Source organism: Corvus brachyrhynchos, unplaced genomic scaffold, assembly GCF_000691975.1.
Source record: "Corvus brachyrhynchos isolate BGI_N302 unplaced genomic scaffold, ASM69197v1 scaffold114, whole genome shotgun sequence".
Classification (NCBI taxonomy): domain Eukaryota; kingdom Metazoa; phylum Chordata; class Aves; order Passeriformes; family Corvidae; genus Corvus; species Corvus brachyrhynchos.
In genome coordinates, this window is record NW_008238337.1 from 8,338,179 (window position 1) to 8,338,496 (window position 318).

Consider the following 318-nt stretch of genomic DNA (forward strand, 5'->3'; position numbering starts at 1 on the left):
GCTGTGAGGGCACATCTGGAATTCTGCACCCAGTTTTCCTCCCTCCCAGTACTGGACTAAATCCAGCAGAAAACCATTAGGATGCACAGGGAACAGAAGGATGTGACATTAGAGAAAGAAAATTGAAGAAACTGGGTTTGTATAGGCTAGGAGGGAAAAAGGGGGTGGTGATGGTAAACATCCAACTGCTCTTTTAAGTTACATAAAGGGGAATCACTGAGAAAAGTGATCCAGACTCCTCTCAGAGACAAAGAGTACAAAGGACAAGAGGGGATGGTCCCGAGTTGCAGCAAGGCAAACTCTCATATTTTTAAGCGG